Source organism: Etheostoma spectabile, chromosome 15, assembly GCF_008692095.1.
Source record: "Etheostoma spectabile isolate EspeVRDwgs_2016 chromosome 15, UIUC_Espe_1.0, whole genome shotgun sequence".
Classification (NCBI taxonomy): domain Eukaryota; kingdom Metazoa; phylum Chordata; class Actinopteri; order Perciformes; family Percidae; genus Etheostoma; species Etheostoma spectabile.
The window spans coordinates 17,423,905-17,444,547 of NC_045747.1; the positions used below are offsets into that span (position 1 = coordinate 17,423,905).

A 20,643-nucleotide genomic window follows, 5' to 3' on the forward strand; every position below is an offset into this window, starting at 1 on the left:
TCCATACCCGTCACACTAACATGCTGGTGTTATTGTCCGTTAGCCTAATAAGCCGCGCGGATTTGCAATTGGAGACCGCACTAGGAAAGTTCCCCACACTGCAATCGTGGAGACCTGGTGAAGGGTACTTATGATGTGTTGGTTTGTTTGGGGTGTGTGTGTGTAGTGTGCGTCGGGCTACTTTTCACATTCCAATCCCACGGAAAGATATCAGTATTTCCTCTTTTTCCGTCACTTTAGCCTGGGTCTAATGTGGCCCCACTGTACGTGATGTGCTTCATGTGTTTCGCTTTGTGCTTGTTTAACATTCTGCATTACTCTTACTCGGCGTTGTATAAGCTCTCCGTGCAGCTGACTCAGTTGACAGTTGGAGACTTCCTTCTCTAAAGGAGGAACTGTAATCCTGTGGGGACTTTCGGGTTTTTTTTTCAACAACTGTCCTCTGGCTGTATTTGTTCACCTTTGGTAATGAAATAACCAGAGATCAGGGTTGCGTGAACCAACACCCACATTCAGATTTAAACAATGTGAACAGAATGATTGAATAAAAACTAATCTGCCTTCTGGTTCTCCCATCGGCTCTGATCCTGGCAGGACAGTTTTGTGCCCACATTGGTGGTTTGTGTTTTTGTAGATGAGAATACATTTTTAGTTGGGGACTCACCTAGTACTCCCTTCAGGACGCATGTGTCTTATCCTCACAGCACACCCCTGTGAGACATGAAGAAACACAGGGGATCACATTTCTGATACACACCCATAACGTCCCGACTGACATCCTGAACAGTACATGCAATCCCGTCATTTGCTTTCTCTTCATTCTACCTCAAGTACCGGCTATTGAATAACAATGGATTTCTATACATTTGTGCTATGTCTATAATGAAAAGATCTCGCCATGTTGTGGACCTTGCAAGGGACAAGCACCCCACCACTTTCCTTCTGGAGTTTCACCACGTGGTTTCATCTGACACCCGACACGCCTCGCTGCCAGAAACCGTGACACAGCTCTGCGACGACAAAATTGAAACATTTCATGAAAAATGGGTTTTTATGATAACTTTAGGGGACCGGAGATAAACTAACCCCACATGAGAGTTAGGCAAGTTATCTGTCCAAGCACCTTTCAATCGGCCACATTCATGTGGTTATGTCATCACAGCGATGAGAAATATACAGGAAGGAGCGAATAGACGACGTGCCAATTAAAAGTAAATGAAAATAAATAGCTCAAATTGAATAGACAGAACACTAATAAAAGTGTAAGTTGCCAGCCGCTACAGTCCAAAATGAAAGTAATATCAGTATCCAAATTATTCAATAAGGCAGAACCACAAAGTGTTCTCCCTCAATTTAAAGGGACCTAGGCTGTTTTTTGTGTTGCATTAATTTACCTTAACGCTAAACATTTCTGGAGCTTGGAATTGTTAATATGACTTTTTTCTTGGTTGACTGTGGTGGTCCTCGCCCCCCCCTAGGCCTGTGACGAAAAACATCCTTCACATTGGCCGTCGATCCTGGCCTCAGCGTCAGGAAGTATAGCGTGACGATCAGCCGCTCGCAATGTAACAAATTGCTTCACACCCATGCACACATCCAGAGTCCCCATATCAGGAACCCTCACAAGGTAGCTGAAGAGCTTTTCACTCTCGTCATCGTGGCGGAGCCGGCAAAATGAAGCACATAGCCGAACCATTGTCGTAGGATAGAGCAGAAAGAGAAACAGACTGCCCGAGCGAGGAGTCAGACACCGATACACCGAGTCGGCAAATATTCTATTCCAGAATGTATAGGGGGAACTCTATAGAAACCTGCAAGCAGAAAGTAAAAAAACGTGAATTGAATGGCCAGAACAGCAATAGCGCCCCTTTAAACCCTTTTACGCTACATGGTTTTTTGACAAACAAGCATTTCCCTTGTTTACACGAAACGAGCATGCGGTCTGCCTTGAAAACTGAGTCCTTTCAAAAACTCCAGTCCGAGTGGAGATCTTTGAACCAGAAAATAGAAGCCTTTTCTCGGATGGCTGCGTATGCGCACGCCTCCAACTGAACTTTGACGACGTATTTGGATTGTGCTCCTGTCTGAGAGTTTGTAGCGGTAGCGGTGCCCAAGAGAACATCTCATCATCCCATCGCAGACGATACCGTTACTCTCGCATGTGTTAGGAGATAACATAGACACTCAAGGCTAATTATTGACTAGTAAAATGCTAGTTTAACGTACGTAATTAACCTAAACGCTAATGTAAGTCAAGCTATCTGCGACTTCTCCTGCAATAGGTTGTTGTTAACATCAAGTTATTACACAATCGTTAGCGATTTTACAAAACGTCCTGCTCTAACGTGAACTACCAGTAGCAGGAGCCTATTTAATACATTGTTGTTGTTTTCTTAGAAATGTACATGCACAAATAGAGTCTTGAAATTCTTCAGAATGTAAAGTTATTCATGATCCCCCCCAAAAGTGTCGACAAAATGAATGGCGTCACATGGAATGCTAACGCAGGTATGGCTTTCGTAGCATTAAAACGCGCCCATGGGAGTCTGTGCTTATGAGGAGATGGCTTCCACGCCTTGCTATGTTTAGGTATCTATTTGGCTAACGTGGTCTTGGCTTCCCGTTGCACTACCCCTACAGTTGCGTGCTCTTGAGGCATTACGCTCATATATCAACGGGTACTGTAAACAACACCTTTTCTGAAAACTGCAGCTGTGCACGATGACAGCTGTGCACAATTTATTTTTGAGACCGAAGGAGGTTGAAATGTTGGTATTCAGAATAGCCCCCCACATGTTAACGTAGTCTAAAGAGCTGGAGTTTGTTTCAGATACTTGGGACACAGACTGAAAAAGCCTCCTGCTGAGCCCAAATGCTTATATTCTACATAGGTTGCTTATGGTGTAAGTGGGTTGGATTTGGGACTTTTTTATGTGGAGTTTATAAATGGATCCCGCTTCACAATTATTTCCTTGCTTGTGTTTTTGGTCTTTACATTATGACTAGCTTAGCACGGCCTTTTAATCTATGAATTTTTCAAGAATGATGTCTGTGTTCATCTTTGTTTACAGAGGTCATTGTTTTGGCGCATCCAACGTCATTACGGTTTCTTCACCTTACAGTTCTCTTGAGTGGGGGGGCCCTTCTAGCCATCCGAGAGCCGCTTGAGTGTGGGAACCCGTCACATGTTGCATTTTTTCTGTTCACGGATACAGATTTGAATTACCCATTGACACAAAGTGGGTCCCTGTCCTCCATAGCCAGGATTCACACTAGTTTGCTCGTTGCCAAAAAGCCCGACCAATTTGCCAGACTGTAATAAGTAGGGAGTAGTCGAGAGGCTTCACCTTTGCCTTGATGCAGGAGCGGCGTTCTGCGCTGTGCACTGGTGCACCTCAGGACACAGTGTTTCCCCTCAAGCATGGGACTTCCCTTCAGGGTCGGGAATCACGTTCACTTATGATAGGTAATACCAATTGAAGCAAATGGCTTAGATTTCCTCTTGTATCATTTTACTAACATTCATTCATCGGCTTTATGTGTTAATGTGTACTTCTCCACACGGGGCAGTAGTTGACGCATTTAAGGTGCCTGTGACCATGTTCTGTTCTCTGCCTGCATTGTGCATTGTTCTTGTTGACATACAGCGGTCCACTTACACAACCATGGGAAACTTCTGCCTGGCCAGAGCTTCAGCTTTTGTCTTACATTGCCCAAAGAGCTTAGACATCACTTCCTGTTGTCTTCAGTGATTTAAAAAAACTTTTTTGTTAAGCCAACCCGAAGATACTGTCTTTACGGAGATTAGCTTTTGAATAACCCGTTTTTGAATAACACTATGTAGGATAATGTTAGCAAGCCGCTCCTTAATGCAAAGTTTAGAACACGACAGGATGTATGCACATGTAACTGTGTGATGGTCCACCAATGGACTCCACCATGCACTGTCATGGTTTTTATGTGCCCTTAGACCCTGTTAAAGAACCAATTTATCCAATGCACTTTGTGGGGTTGTTACGTTCTGTTTTCCATATATTTGTACTATATTTGAAATTGTATCCATTTTAAAAATGCTCATCGTTGCATGTCATATCAGTGTTGACACGGTTGGATTACCTGCGCTAGGACGCACCAAACCTTGTCAAAGCCCTCGACAGGAAACTCAGTTGGCATCGGACTGTCAGGGCAGATGTTTGTCTTCTTCCTCCCCTGTTTCCCTTGATCATCCTGAAGGACCTGCAGAGGGCACAAGTGGGAAAGGTGGGCTCTCCGCCGTGTACATATCGTCAGCTCCACTCCGTATCTTAGTATGAAACGCAACGGATGTCTGTTATACTTATTTCGAGATCTGGGCGCCTCAGCAGAACTCTGTCCACCCATGGGATGGAGCCGTAGGTTCAACAGCTGGCCGGTGGCATTAACGCAGATTGTTCCCATAGGACCAAGCATGGTACTAAATGATCCCCCACAGCCTCAGCACTTCGAGGACAGCAGAGTAGGGCACTTTGACTACCAAAGTTAAAAACTGTTATCATATAGCTAATGAGTCCTGAGCTGTTCTGCTCATAACGTAGTAAAACACCACTGAGCCTGAATAGTTACTATTCACTTAACAACATTTTATTTTCGAGTACTAACAGTGGTTATCTTAGATGTTACATTTAACTATGAAAGTGGACAAAGGGACAAAGTATTCTACTGAAGCTGATTGACTTAGCTGGGGGTTTATCTCTTGTTTAAGAATTTAAGTTTACTGTGCTGCCCTAGAGCCTAACTTCAGCTGAGAAAAAGGGTTCATTTTGGTATGGGATCACTATCATTCTTGTATGTATTTAGCTTCTTTTTTTATTATGCACAAAAATGTTGACTATATTATTAGTTCGAGGAAAAAAAACTATCAACAAACCACAAGGTTCTTTCAACTTCCCTAGTTTCTTGGAGAAGTGTGACTGTGTCAGTTAATGAACGATGCGAACATGCATGTGTATTCAAACTGTCTACCTGATCAAAGGGGCAGCAACTCAAAGCCGCTGGCGGGTCGGTTTGCACGCATTTTGGCCCTCTTTCTCTCCCTCCTCTGCCCTCATCGCCCAACCAATGCCAGGAGCGCCCAACAGATCAGAGCCCACCTCGGCATTGCACACACACACACACACACACACACACACACACACCAACACACACACACACCACAACCACAGGTCATAATGAAAGTGAAGAGTCACGGATCCCCTCTTTTCCATTCAGCAAATACTAATTTGCATTCCTTCTGTTCAAGTTATGGTCAAAGTCAAGTAACGGAGTAAGTTAGAGTAGTAAGAGTAGATATACACACGCATACACATCCAAAACATAATGCAAAGAGCTCTGAGACTCAGCTCGTGCCTTCATTAATTTCCCTGAAAGGAATGTAATAAGTTCCCTTGGGAGGTTTGTTACTGATTGTCTTTTGCATGAGAAATCAGTCAAATCACAATAGGAGTGTTAGAAAGATAGTTCTATTTCTAAAACATGCTCCTACTGTCAACAAACCGTTGGCTTTTTTACTCATGGGAGTCCTCACTTACGATGAAACGTTTAACACAATGTGAAGCCAATCCAACTGAAAAGTAAAGAATGCAATAGATCTTCGTCAATGCATTCTTACACCGCTCTACTTATTGTCTAAAAGGACTTCCTTGTTACCAAGCAAGTATATGCAGATTCTAAAAAAAAAGTTTTCTGCCTCTTCCTTGATAAAAGACTGGAAGGCTGTTACTAGGAGTCCAGTTTTTCACAAGGTCTCACCACTGAAGAACACCAAATGCTAATAACCTGCTTTTTTATTGAACCGCCCCCTGCGAGAGTAGAGAGAGAAGAGCAGAGAGAGAGAGAGAGAGATAGAGAGAGAGAAGAGAACAGAGAGAAGAGGCGGGATCCTTAGTTTTCTCGACATATTTGCACTTTCCTAGCCTCTTCCTTTAAGTCGTTTTATAATAATCTTTGGCTTGATAAAGTTTCATGAAGTGCTCCGTACCTGTGAGCTTCCACTGCAGGTTGCACTCGTTACATGCGACCATAGACCGATACAGTGCACATACATGCTGACGCGCTGCGGCGCAGCCAGCTCGTATCCACCAGCGGCGCACGATCTGGGCGCGCAGTCAGCAGATGATGGTGGGAGGCCCAGGCTACGGCGCAGCAGAAAGCGGGGGGCGTGGCCAAGCTACGAGCCGCAGCAGAAAGCGGGGGGCGTGGCCACGGGGTGTCATCTGACAGTTTCATCAATCTTTGAACTGCGCAGCTCCAGCTGAATCCCAAACAACGCAATACGCTAAGCGTAGTTTGTTGAAGGTTAGCTCACATTTTGTGACTTCCCCCGACTGTCTATCTTTCTCCCGCCTCGAGCTTAGCTCGACTCCAAAAAAACATCATGGTTACGGGGTTATCCGCAATGAGAACCGAATAAGTAGCCAACACGACAGAGTTGGTTTAAACGTTGGCTCTTAAATGTGCAACAAACTAACTGGGTGAGACACGCCTCTTTCACACCACCTGTCAGCTAAGTAAGGCAAGAATGGTTTTAGCTTGGCATTCAACGCAATAAGCGTGCCTCGAAAGCGTCCGTTAGCTAACGTTACCCAGCTATATTTCACAGAATGTCACCTATAACGTTAGCTAGCGATCCATTGATACGTTTGGCTACTGACTTTGATCCAAACCTTTCTCCTCTCCCTCATGTGTGGGTCAACAATGTATATTGTTTTGTATACGTTAGCTACTAAATGGTGACACAAAGGACCCAATGTACCATCCCAGTTAGTTTAGTGCTTCCATAACGTTTGCCCTGAATACAATCGTTATTATCATTGGTGGAGTTGGCGAATGCATAACGTTACTTATCGGTAATTTGAAACGTGTTGTTTCCTCCTTTTGTTTCATGTGACATTGTGCCTGTCACATGAGGAATTATCTAGGTGTTATTCAGAATGAGAATATTAGCGTGCTTCTTCTTGCAACGCTGTGTAATTACAGCAGGAAGACCAAATCTCTCAGTTTAGGACCTTTATATTGCCAGACAAGTGAGGACCAAGTTGCTATAACTGTCCCACTTAAGTTTATATCCAGACCAGAGAGACTAGGACAAGCCAGTAGGAACCACCAGGTAGGACACAGTAATAGGTTGACATGTATTACCGTTAGCTCTGAACCTCCTGTTGTCCTCGGGGTCAATTTCCGCCCCCTTTTCAAAAAGTTCTAAACATCGAGAAATTTGGGTTTCCTTCAACCACATTGTAAAAAAAAAAAAAGAAAAAAGATACGTCCTCACAAGAGAAGTAATCATTCCACTATTTTCATTGAATTTTGGGTTTGTAATTACTTATTGCATGCATTTAAGAATAAAAAACCAGTATTTAAGAACACTGACAACATGAACAGCAATATGGTAGAAAATAATGGTCCAAAAGTGCAGAAATAATCGACAAAGAAACATTGTAAAAAGTGGAAAGAACTTCGGAAAAGTTAGATAAACCGTCAAAAAGTGACAACAATGTTTGACAAGCTTCAAAAACGGTCAAAAACAACAGCACAAACTCCCAAAAAATCACCAAATACTTTGGGAAAAGTGGCAAGGGTTTAAACATACAATTTTGACCCAGAAAACCTAAATGTTGTTACTGGAAGACAACCGAGGTTAGAAGATATTCAGCACACACATTGGCGTCTAAGTGAGGATTTGTTGGCTTTTCTTCATAACTTTCCAAACATCTGAACAAGCTTAGTTAAAGACAGTGCTCCCCTAGGGACTCATTTTGATATTCTTTCATTAGTTTGCTTCCTTTCCATTCTTATGTTAGCTTCCTCTACCCCCCTCCCTCAGTTAGGGGGGTAGGGAGTGGGTATCTTGTTGGCTGTCTCTGACTTCACATTGTAATCAAGCTATCACAATGTTTCAAATGACCCAAATAACAACAACGCCTAGACGTAGACAGCTTCACATCATGAGGTCTGACTTTATTAACTGTAATCATCTTGATTTTTGAGGGTCTTTTTGTAGGCCACCAGTATACAATTGCCCTAAATACACTTTAACCTATTTGTTTGTGCGCCTACTATTGTAATTTTCGCCTTGTGTGGACCAATAAGGATTTATTTATTATTATTATTATTTATTATTATTATTTTTTGTACCAATACACACTACCACAATACTGGAGATCTCAGGTGTCAAGTGTCACACAATCAGCATTCGAATTTAGTACATAATCTGTTATGTGCTGACCGTGCAAGCCAACACTACCTCTTAGTTTTACAAAACGGAGCACAATATACACCCTTGTCTTCCACCAGGTCTAGACACTTCTGTTAATTTGTCCGTACATTCCTAGTTCGTTCGATGTTGGGGGAAAGTTTTTTTGGTCGTATGTTTTTGTGGATCGCAAGTGGGCAGGAGGGAGGACGGCCGGCAGCATCGTGGCTGCTTCTCTCCAGTGCTCAGATGCTGGCTTGCGGCCCGGATGCCCTCCTCACATTATTTTTGGTGAGATCATGCAAGTAGGGCTGCACAGTTATTGCAATTTTGTCGTAATGCAATATGGCTAGTGCAATATCCAAATCGCAGGTGAGGCGCAATATTTTGTTAAAGGCCAAAATATGTACTCAACCATTCTGACTTAAGCGTTGTGGTGCTGCAGATGTCCCGGCTACAACTCCTATCTAATGGACTTAGGTTACCGAAAGAAAAATCACACTATAAGCCAAGTTCAATTTCTATTTTCAATGAAAATACAATTAATGATTCAAATTGATCATTCCCTCCCATATTTGAATCTATCCCAGCCAATATCAGCCAAACATAATCGCAATTAGATCAATTTCCTCTATCATGTCAGCCCTAAAACGACAGAAAAACGCACTTGTGTGCCTTAGTCTAAGTCGATAATTTGATATAGTTTCACACAATGTACACTTGTATGTATGTCTTGTCCACTTGCAAACATTTGAAAGTTATATTGTTCAGTTTTTTTTGGTTATAGAGAGTGTGATTCAACTGTGCGATCATTTTGAAGGTTTTGACTTGTGGTGCTGTGGACGTACTGCATACAGAGCGTAGTACCTTACCTGTGTATTTAACCTGATAAGGCTACATGTGACCATAATTTGTGTGAAATCATAGGAGTAGGGCTGCACTAACATTAATTCATAGTTGATTATCTGTAGATTATTTTCTGATTAATTGATTGATTGTTGGTCATTTAAATGTCAGAAATGATGAAAAATGTGTTCACTGGTTTCCCAAACGCCTATGATGACATCATCAAATTTCTTGTTTTTGGTCCGCAACCAAAGATCATTCTCTTCTGCTGTCACAGAGGGAGAAAGACACTAGAACATATTCATATTTACAGCTGGATCAATACATTTTTACTTTTGTCTTAAAAAATGACTCAAATCGGACTAATCATTACCAAATAGTTGGCAATTTAAGGTGCAATAAATCGATTTTTGTTGCAGGCGCTAAGAAATAAGTGATCAAAAGAAACGCTCAAAACCACAAAGAAACGTTCCACATCTCAAATAAACAGCTCAAAGAACCCCCAAGTTCCCCGACTCACTTATCACCACCTGTGAGTCCCAGGGCCTCACACTACATGAAAAACCCATTAACATCCCGGGCAGCGGCTCGGTTATTTAGTCTACTCTTATGATTAAATGGCTGGACAAACATAATAGAATACCTGCCAGTATATGAAACACTACCACCTCCACACTTACTCCTCCAAAACAGTTTCAACAAAAACGGAACATTATAACCCTTCAGAAGGGAGAGGTATGCAGGCGGTTTGTATCGACAGCATAGTTTTACAGTGGTGTACCTAATAAACTGGCAACTGACTGCATGGCCATTATCTAATTTGAGTCTGTCTTGTATTTGTTTACAGTCACCACCGCTGGACTTTGTGAAGATCAGGCTGCAGGCTCACACACACCGGTCCACCAAGGTAGCTGTGTCTCTTCTTTGGTTTTAGGTCTACATTAACTAAGGTAACCAAGCAATGGCTTTGCTTTTAACAGCTACTTGGGTTGCCCTGTACTTGATGCTGTTAAACCCCACAACACCTGTTCTTGTGTTGTTTGTTTTTTGCACCGTCTTCATCTTTGACCGCTGCCTTCTCTGCCCTGCCTTTTGCTTTGTTTTGTAGCTTTAGCTTGTGAATCATGCTCGGGGGGGGCTCATCCGGCCCAACAGTGGTAGTATCCGACCCACTGTCGCTGCAAAAATCCTGTAGTCCAGCACAACTTTTCTGTGTGTAGGCAGCGTCCAGCCGACAACATCTCTTGCCAAAGAAAACCCAATAAGCCCTTTCTGAAATAGAGTCCTGCTTTTCTGTCAGCTTAATATGAATCTCTGCCTCATAAACATGTATATCTTAAGTTAAAGTTGAACCTTTAACCTTTTTAGATGTGCACGTTCTTTGCCTTTTGTTGGTGTGGCTGCAGTTTTTTGTACCTGGCTTTAAACTACCATTTTATTTGTAGGATACTCTAAAATTTGGTATCTTCAAGAAACACAAACACTGCACATGTCCCTAACTACAATCAACTTACTTCGTAGCCACTTTTCTTTACTCCTGATCACTAGGCTAGGCAATATGGAGAAACTAATACCACGATATTTAACCAAATACCTCAGTATGATACAACCATATTGTAGTGTTGACTATTGATGCTTCACAAAATATTTGTTTTATAATAATCTGTATATCGTAATGTAGATAAAAAGACTAAGTGGGTAAAGGCAAATAATGCAACATTTACAACAGTCTGGTAAATCATCACAAGATGTAACTGTATCTGTAGCAGCCTTTAAACCAGGAAAGACAAAACTTATGCTGTATTACGATCCACATCTAAGACATATCTAGGCTCTACCCGATATCATATAATATCAATATATTACCCAGCTCTACCGCTTCCTCGTTACCCTTTCCGAGTAAATGTGTGTTTTTTTGTTTTCTGGATATTTCCACAGGGTAATAGTTTGCAGTAGGACGGTTGTGAAATGAAATGTTTATTTTTTTTAGTTAACATTTCTTGTCAATAGTCATCTCTCTTATACCAGCTCAAATAACACACAATTAAGCAGTGACAAGGACACCCTGAGGTATCTTCTCAGTAACTCTGTGGTCATTGCCACCCGTCTTTATTGTCCTTTCTCTCCTCTGTCTAAGATTAGACAATTCATTTTAGAAACGTAACCCATTGAATCAGCTAATATGCAGATAGTTGTTGAACTAGATTCTTTTATTTCTCTGGGATTGCTGGCCGGCTTGTGTCACCAGCATTTTCAACTGGCTATTGTGTCTCTCCCAGGGAAATGTTTCCTGTTTTGTAACGGCCTGATGGACCACATCTACGGGTGTCAGAATGGAACCAGTTGCACCAGCTGGTACAAAACACCAACACATTTCGTTGGCAACCTTGTAGTCCCTACACTCGGCGCGGTCGCTGGCGCCACAAAATGAACCCCAATGTGTTGAACGCTGTTTGTTGTGTTAATTCCTAGGATGCGTTTGTGAAAATCTCCCGACATGAGGACTCCGGTCTCTGTGAGTGGACTACCACCAACACTGTGTATCCCAAAAAATACTTGTAGAATAAATGTGTAGAACAGAAATTCAGATTTGTGTGAAAGACACTGTGTAACGGCTTGTTTTATTCTGATGTGTAGATTTTGCCAAGATACAAGAGTAAAGTTGCTCTGTAAATTCATCAATCAGCATGTGGAGCTCATTGATGCTGTGAGGGTTGAGTTTTTGCACAGCCTGCACTTCCAGTGAGAACAGCCAATAGTTACCAAATGTCTTGCAAGATCCAGATAACCTCCCAGAATTAAATTTCCTGTAGACGGAAAATCCAGGTGATGCTGTTTTGGTGCTGGTGATTCCGGAGATATTTACTTTAATATATAAACAGAAAGAACAGGAAGTCTCCATAATGAGGGCTAAAACAACACTTTTGTCATTTGCATGTGAAATACTTCTTTCAGTTCCTCTAGTGATATATGCCATCTATCTTTTTTTTTTTTTTATACGGAAACTTCTATTGATATGGCACACAGTGTACAAGTTGTCCTTTGTTTATTTGCATGTGTATGTGCAGGGTTATGGCTGTACCGGCCACTATCATCTACTCACCTGCTAGCTCCAGCTGGCGACTTCTGAGATACGGTCTGGGTTTCCAGGGCAGCCACTCCCTCTGTTGCTGGGGGTCTGTCCAGATGTTAAGTCCATTAAGCACACATCAATACCCTAACTATAGAAGCCTAACACACGTGCGTGTGTGTCCTCTTCTACCTCCCTGAGTGCTGCCAGGAAAAGATACAGTCAAAAACATGCCACTGAAGGCTAGAATATCCTGAATTAAGTATTTAATATTTATATACTATTATAGCATGATTTAAGACTGTAGTAGTGCAGTATTTCCATCCAAGATAACTGTGTCTAGATCTCTGTCAAAAGCTGGAGATTGTGTTTTGTGTTGTGGTTTCAGTGGGGGCAGTGACGGTGATCAGCCCTCTGGGCTGGTCAGGACCAAGATGCAGTCCCGCCTCTGTCCTACAGCAGCTGCGGTGTGTTCCGCTCCGCTGTGGCTCAGACGGCCTGCTGTCCCTGTGAGGGCGGGGACCCCGTTCTCAGGAGTACCCTTCTATGTGAGAGCTGCTCCTATAGAATGCAACAAATGCCAATCTCTCAGTTTTAATCAAGCCTTTGTTTAACTTAAAAAATAACAATTACACTACCTTGGAAAATCTATCTTATCCTCTTGTCAAACCACTCCTGCAGCATATTTCTTCTCGTCTGCCGTCATTTCATATCTTCTTTCATATCATAGCTGAATACACGGTTTACCGTGTTTACTGTCTGCATCCCTAAAGTTTAGCAAATTTTTAAAACTCTTAGCATTTTCCTAAGTCCATTTATACAAATACGCCCATTCATGCAACGTCACCTTGCCTTAAGGGACTTTACAATCTGCAGCACACGACACCCTCTGTCCTGATTCTGATCTGTAAGAGGAACTTTAACAAACCTGTAAAACGTTTTGTAATGTATTAACCGCATTGTATTGCACTTGTAAAAATCTATGCCGGCTACGTGCGTAGGTATGCAGAGACACGACCTACGCCAAACTCTACCTTTAGCCTGACGTGCACCTCCCGAAAAATGTACCTACACGTCGAGTGACCACGTCGCACGCTGGCTTGGTATTGTTGCTCATTTCTGGTTTCTCCTTCCCCATAAACGCATGAACTCATGGAAGGGTACCTTTCCCCGCTACTAACATTTCCCACCACGGTACAGAAACAGAGGGGAGACACTTGTTTCTCTCACTATGCCTCTAGCAGTCGGCACTCGCTGCAGAGCTAATCGGCCGTCACGCTCTCCACGATCCTCTCCCCACAACCTCCCCACACCACACAACGCAGATACCAGCCAGCTCGCTTTTCTCTAAGAGATCACGCAACACACAACGCACAGCAGAATCTTCAGGCCACTTGCGTCGTGCTACTGGAAAGCTCTGCGTGGAGCCTGAGGTACTCTAGCTTGGTTCCCTGTTGTGTGTATTTGCAGCTTTGTACTGGTTCAACTATGAACTGTGAAGGCCCGCTGTGTCAACGGTCCCATACTCAGGCCAACTTCTCACTCAGCTTTACTGCGGGAGCCATCTCTGGAGCTGTAGTACTCCGCTTTACTGTAAAGACTCATACCGTTCCTCTGTTTGCAACACGGACACTTTTCTTGTAATGTCCTTGGATGTTACTCAACGAGACAACACGGATTCTCCCGGATAATATTAGCCCTACAGGTTAATGTTTGGCCACCAGTTATCCTTATTTCTGAATGAATGATTATTCTAAAATGCACACATAATATTAACAGTTTGAAGTGTAAGATTGGCTGCACCTGTGTATTGTACATTTCATCTGTCAATTGCTGCGATCCTGACGCTGCCTTTTGACGTGGGAAGACACGCTGAGACAGATCCAGCTAGGAGAAAATGGACACTCTGGGAGGTCTTACTTATTTTTATTTTTTTGTGAAATTATCAACTTATGTAGGAAGAATGTTCTAAACAGTAACTTGTTCTGATTCCCTCTAGTTTCCTTAAAGAAACGAACACGCCCATGGCACATAAGAAGGGGATATGCGGCTGAGATGGCTACAGGGGTCTTTTTGCAGGTAAACACACACTCTATGCTGTTTTATGGCAGTGAAAATTGTTTGCTGCTCAGAAGTGAAAACAGTTGTATTTCTCCAGTTTCATGCCGCAGGTGATCAAAGTGGCCCCAGCCTGGCGCTGTCTGATAAGCACCTATGATTTTTGGAAAAGACCTTCTTCTCAAAAGATGAACCTTGATCGCGAGGGACTGGGATCCTGAAGGCTGCTGTAACGGGCTGGTGATTGTTCACAGCGGCACATCAGACAGTGTTTCTCAGGACAAAGTCTTCCAACAGAAGCTTGAGGAACACGCTGGCCTGCATTTTGTGTTTGGTGTGACAAAAAATATAGATTCACAGACAATCATGTATTTGCCTCTTTCACATCTGCTCTCTGGAATGTAAACACAGACTGCTAAGACTTGACACATCTTACTTCCATGAACTGATACAAGCTGGCACAAGCTTGGAGCTCGAGCCACAGACTTAATGGTGTTGATTAGTAAATTTAATCTGTATCTTTCTCTTGCTTAACACAAGGGACAAATAATGGATCCACCTCTGCACATTTTAAATGATAAACCTGCTCGGGACAGTGGTGTGTTTTTTATGCTTGATGGGAAAATGTAAACCCTCTTAAGGGCTAACTGCATCAGAACTGAAGCCATGGATACAATGTCCTCAGTCAGGCATTATTTTTGCATTGCCTGAGACACTGCATGGTGTACACGCTCTTCAGTACAGAATCCAGGGACGCTGGTATTCCCTTTACTGCATTCCCTGCATTCCTGTAGCGGTAACATGGCAATTTTGACATCTGACAAGATTACTGACTCTTCGTTTTGTGGGTCTGGATAGATTTGATCACTTGGACAAGACGATGTGAAATGAAGCACAAAAGTAATTACTGTTTTATGTTGTTGAATGTATTTCTCCTCTCGTCTCATAATGATGCTAACACGTATATGAAACACGAGGCCTGATGGCAAAATAAAACAACCTTGGCAGATGGTTTTCATTGTATGTTATTTACCCTTTTACCACAAATAAGTCAACATTTTTGTGAAAGTTGCTGTAGCCAACTTCCAAGAGCACCACCAGATGTAATTAAACGTTTTTAAGACTTTTATGTAATAAGAGAACTTCCTAAACTTCCCCTTGTAGATTATATGCCTAGTGTGAAATGCTTTGAGTATTTTCCTACAATATGCATAATACAACTCATGTTACAACCACTGATCATAGAGAAAAAAAACATTGCTGCCTTAACCTGAAGGTGTAAATGTCTTGCTTTTCTTTTCTTTTTTAATGTTTGATATAAATGAAATGGAAATAATGTAAAGAACGCTGATTTTTTGCTGTGTGATTCATTCCTAGAAGTTTGTAAATGACCGTCTTTTAAAAATGTACATTAGTTATGATTGGGAGGGTATTCATAATGAACAAGACATAAATTCACAACAACTGCAAGATACTATTCTCAATCACAAAAGTTCGTGTCCATGTATATCTCATATGTTTCCACTAAAATATGTTAATCCAGTATAAAGAATAGATAAGATGCAAATCAAAATAGTCAATTAAAATACAATTCTCTTTTTGTTCTAAGTAAAAAATAAATATTTAATAGAAAAGTTTGTCAATAATTGTGCATATCTTGTAGCGCCAAAAGCGACATCTAGGGCTGATTTTTATACATCTCAGGGTGAAATACCAGGCAGCGTCTCTTGAGATAGTCTCGTCGAGTCCCGCGATTATTGCTTTTGTATTATAAAGTGCGCTTCCCTTCCCGAGGCCTCTTTGATCGGATTGGAGACAAGATGGTAAGCTGATGCGACCCACAGCAATCGGTCTCACATCTGAGGCATCCTTTACATTTAACTATTTCAAGACTCTTAAATTCCTTGATGGAATGTTTTTTATATATCGCCTCATAGATTGTCACTTTAAGTCTTTATTGCGCTTTTGTTGATTCAAACATGACTATACATGCAACTCAGGATCCAACATGTCTACTTGACTAGGCCGCTTTATTTCTAAGTAACGTGAATAAGTTAAACACGCTTGCATATCATCAGTCTTATGCATTGCTGGCCACTGAGAAAACTTAAATTTATGTCTTATTTTTTTAGTCCATCTTTCCAGCCGTGTATATACTAACGCTACTAGTCATGCTAACACGTGGCCAACTCCTGGTTCCCTTTTCGTCAACTTTTTAAATACCTTGCTTGCTTTTAATTGATGCAATTATCACGTACTTCATGTCCGTTCTATATTTGATACCTAGCTCTATGTTACCTTGATGTTGTCGCTAGCTAGCATTTCATCATCTGGTATAAAAACCGTCAAGCTAACGGTTTCTTTCCTCCATAGTCTCACCGTAAATTTTCGGCTCCTCGCCACGGATCTTGGGCTTCTTGCCCCGCAAGAGGAGTCGTGTCGTCACGTGGTAAGGCCAGAGCTTCCCCAAGGATGACGCCAGCAACCCGTGCACCTGACTCCTTCTGGGCTACAAGGCCGCCTGACACCATCGTCCGCGAGGTTGACAGACATGTCTCAAGTGAGGGAAATGAACTATTAACTATTATAACTGTATAGGTTTAAGGATCTGAAGGTTGCGGATATCTGGGGTAGTGTATGTGTTCTGCCTATTATGAGTCTCTCGACGGGCGGACATAATGGGGTTAAACTCCTTGCTGACTGTCAGCCACTGGCGCAGTCTATACCATGGAATGGTTCCAAATGCAGTGTTGAAAAAAATTCAGCTTTGAATTTCAAAGTTTATGGTTGTAAATTTTCTCAGAGTTAACAAAAGAAGTGGTTGATGCTGTCTGAACCATTGTGGAGACCACCACCATTATTGTTGTCGGCGTTGTGGGTTACGTCGAACACCCAGCGAGCCTGCGCTCCGTCAAGACCTCACTTCGCTGAACATGTCTGACGAGTGCAAGCGCCGTTTCTACAAGAACTGGTGAACATATACAATCCAACTTTTCTAGTGTTGTTTGAAGCAGTGTTCGTTGCACAGTGGAAACTTAGAAGATTGCATTTTCACTGAGTGAGCTCTAACACTACGGTGCCCCTGTGGCAGCTCCGCTCAGGTGCCGTGTGCCCTGTGATCTCCGGCTCCTCTGGCCATGGAAAGATACTTCTTAGAACTGGGCCATACCCGAAACCATTAGCTGATCACATCCCCGGTCCGCGTGGAGGGGAGGGCGAGCAGCTATGCACGTGTTCTTCCGCTGGCCCTTTGGGTTGATTAGGCCCTGTGCCACCTATTTCTTCTGTGCACTGCTTGCTCTCAGTACACGTCCAGAAAGAGGCTTTCACCAGGACTGCAAGAAATTGCGAGATGATGACGGCAAGAAGCGCGGAGCAAGACTTTGCTTCCATGAAGAAGTCCTGCCAGGTCACCCATCATTGCCCACACACAGGTTAGCATGTTGATTAAATTACCAATGAGATGTTTTACTGCTTCTGTCTGTATGAGACCAGGATCTTGCTCAGGCATGGCGCCTGATTTTATGATGAGGACCTTCCTGCTGCCTTCCTTCTGAGACTAAACAGCTAAACTATTCACTGTACATGTCAGTTATGCTGGTGTGTGTGTATTATTTTCTCTTTTCCATGCATCATCTGCAGATGCTCTGCTGCCCCTGAGGCAGAAAAGTCTCACCTGATGAGGTGCAGCTGAACGGTGGCATATCTCTGACAAGGTAGACTGGGCCCGCGAGAAGCTGAGCAGGCTGTCCTCCATCACACTGTCTTCACTCAGAACGAGATGATCGCGTGATTTGGTGATCCAAGGTCCGGATACAAAGGTAAAGCTGCTTTAATTTAGTTGCCAACATACATTTTTGGTTGAATTGGTTCAGTCAGGACTCTAACAACCTCTTTTTTCTTCCAGGGTCACCGTTCGATGGCACACAAGAAGCTTCCCGCACAACCCATCGTGGTCATGGCGTAAGGTGGCCGTATCGGAGCCTGCATCCTGCCCGTTTGGCCTTCTCTGTGGCCCGTGCTGGTCAGAAGGGTCTACCACCACCGTCCAAGATCCACAGATATCTACAAGATCGGCCAGGGTTCACCACACAAGGAATGGAAAGCTGGTGAAGAACAACGCCTCACTGAATATGATCTGTCCAACAAGAGCTCAACCCCCTGTGTGAGTCTGCAGCCTGTACTCTTGATAAAATTGTCTTGATGGAACAGCTGACTTACTCCCTTTTTCTTTAAAGGGTGGATTTGTCACTGGAGGATATGTGACCAATGTTTTTATCATGGTGAAGTGCTGTGTTGTGGGAGCCAAAAGAGTGTTCTGACTTCTGCGCAGGTTAGTTTTACATCTGACTTATTAATTTCTTCCTGCTTAACTGACTAAAAGTCGGAAACTAAGTTTTTATTCAACATGAATTTTTAAGTGTTTTACTAAAGTCGTTTCTTTCCCACAGTCTCGTGGTGCAGACCAGCCGTCGTGCCTTGGGAAAGATCGACCTCAAGTTTATCGCACAACTTCCAAGTTTGGTCACGGCCGCTTCCAGACCGTGAGAAAGAAGGCTTCATGGTGAGATTTGTACGGAGGGCCAATTTTTTCTTAAGTGACTTAGTGAGGATACTTGTCTTTGGATCAAGAAATGCACATTTCTATCACTCTACACTTAGTCTTAAATAATCCTCAAACAAATGTACATTACCACACATCGAGCTAATGTATAATCTAAATCTTTTAGACATTACTTCAACAGCCTTGATTTTAGTTTTCGCCGCACTGTCGTAACCTGGTTCGTCTCAAGTATGACTCTGGGTTCCATCCAGTGCCTAGTGATCCAGTGAGCAGGTAGCAGTGCTGTTTGTGCCGCTCCCTGTTCACTCCTCTGGGAACATCTGCTGCTGTGAGCCACACAGGACCAATGTGCAGCAGACTGATAAATCAACAACTGACTCTGTCCTGTTTCTCTCTCACAGGGACCACTCAAAAGGACCGCATCACCAAGGAGGAAACTGCTGAAGTCCACCAAAGGTCTCTGCTGCATTGATCTTCATTACTGTTGTGCAGAGTTATTTATAAAAAAAAAAAACTGGATTTGTCTTGGTTTTTGTTAAAGCGTGTTATCCAGAGATGTGTGGGTAATGAACTGGTGTTCAGCTGTTGATGTACCTTGAGTCAGCATGTTGGAAGTTGCAGGTTTGTGCTTAATTTATTTGGCATGTAATCCAGGAAAGTGTGTTTTACAACTTTTTTTTTTTTTTTTTTTTTTTTTTCTTTTGCAGCTTTAGATCATTTCTCTGGTGTCCAGAACAGATCTATCCTAAGAATCCTGTGGGAAATCTAACTTTTTCTTTTACTCACTCAGAAATTAAATAAAGTACTCATGACCAGTACACTTAAAAAAAAAAAAAAGTTTTTCTTTCCTCTTAAGTTTCCATCTGATAAAAGACCAAAACTGGAACTTTGCAACTGTTTGAGGTTTGACTAAGATGAATAAAGTTCTGAGTTACTTTTCACACATCACCTGTATCTCAGCTTTTATTTTTTCTATCTAACAGTCTAGAGCTTTTTCACCTAATGCAATGAGCCCTTTGCCCATATTTTTCCTGTGCTTGCTAACACCTTAGCTGTCTGGGAAAGCTAGTGCAATTCTCTTTTCCTAAAACTTCAATTGTATTATGCATGGGTTATGTCTTACTAAATGGACATGTTATTTGCCTGTTTTCTCTACTTGCTTTTTGGCTATAGGTCAAGGCCTAGTGTTGAGCTCATTTGCGTATTTAAAATAGAAACTACTTACAAGAACTAGTAAACAATGTACTTCTACCTTTACTTGTGATTTAGATTTAGAAAGAAGACAAAAGCCATTAGTGTATTTTGGGCATATTTCATTGAATGTACTCGTTTGCATATTTAAATTTTCATTCGACTTCATTGTATAGTTTTTTTGATAGGAGTAAGGAAAAACAGCCCCATTGGGGTGTATGGTCTGCCTTACTGGCCCACCTCTCGGATGGATGAGAATTTCACATATTTCCTCAACTAAACTCCATTGGACTTTTAGATATTTATCCACACCTCATAGAAATGTCTACTGAAAAAAAAATACATTTTACAATTAGTTCTATTTGTGGCTCAATGAGCTACTTTGCCTGACTTACTGATGTTTTACAAAATGCAGGCATCTGAATAACTTCAGCCAAGCTGGCTCATGAAAGTTGCACACTGAATGTTGAACTGTTGTGGCCTATTGTCTTGTATACCGCATTGTTCTTAAAACAAAAAGCCGCAGTACAAGTGAACTTAAGTGTGTGTGTGTATATAGAGCACAAGAGAAACTCTATTCTAAGAAGTAATTAAGTAATGGGACTGGACTGCAGATAAATTGTCTCCTGTGGTGACGAGATTTTTTTGAAAGCATTAATGTGTAACACCCTTTAATGCAGAGGT

General features: G+C 42.3%; 1 non-coding gene and 1 pseudogene across 1 annotated transcript; both read left to right on the top strand.

Moving 5' to 3' along the window:
* The first annotated feature begins 4,447 nt into the window (after positions 1–4,447).
* On the top strand, positions 4,448–19,284 carry LOC116703235 (60S ribosomal protein L3-like; annotated as a pseudogene).
* LOC116703815 (small nucleolar RNA U83B) lies at positions 17,680–17,768 on the top strand. Its single transcript, XR_004335517.1, has one exon. It is a non-coding gene; the product is annotated as a small nucleolar RNA U83B (small nucleolar RNA).
* Positions 19,285–20,643: the final 1,359 nt, after the last annotated feature.